This window comes from Homarus americanus, unplaced genomic scaffold (assembly GCF_018991925.1).
Source record: "Homarus americanus isolate GMGI-L3 unplaced genomic scaffold, GMGI_Hamer_2.0 scaffold30535, whole genome shotgun sequence".
Taxonomy (NCBI): domain Eukaryota; kingdom Metazoa; phylum Arthropoda; class Malacostraca; order Decapoda; family Nephropidae; genus Homarus; species Homarus americanus.
This window is the reverse complement of record NW_024732440.1, coordinates 12117351-12117861: the sequence shown is the minus strand read 5'-3', so window position 1 is coordinate 12117861 and position 511 is coordinate 12117351.

Genomic DNA, 511 nt, shown 5'->3' with positions numbered 1-511 from the left:
CTAGGGGGCTGTTTACTGATTGGTTGGAGCATCATTTTGTGCATGAGGTCAAGGAATATCTCAGGAAGAAGAACTTTGACTCAAAGGTGTTGCTATTGTTGGATAATGTCCCAGGCCATGATGCAAAAAACACTTCGGTTCATACATCACAATTTGGACGTTATGTTCTTGCTCACCAATACCACTTCAATTCTGAAACCAACAGATCAAGGCGTCATCAAGACATTTAAGTAATATAACACGAGGAATGTCTATAAGCAAGACCCTGAAGCAATGGATGCTGGAGGGCATTTTTAGCATCAAAGACTGCCTTGACACTATAAAAATGTCTTGGGATGAAGTGAAACCTTCCACCATGAACGCTTGCTGGCACCAGTGATGGCCTGAAATTGTTCACGATTTCAGGGGTTTCCGATTGTTGACAAGTGTTACGAACCACGCCATCAATTGTCATGATCTACCTACCCAGCACCATTAGTAACGCCATCTAGGGACGAAAGCCGAGTATGAT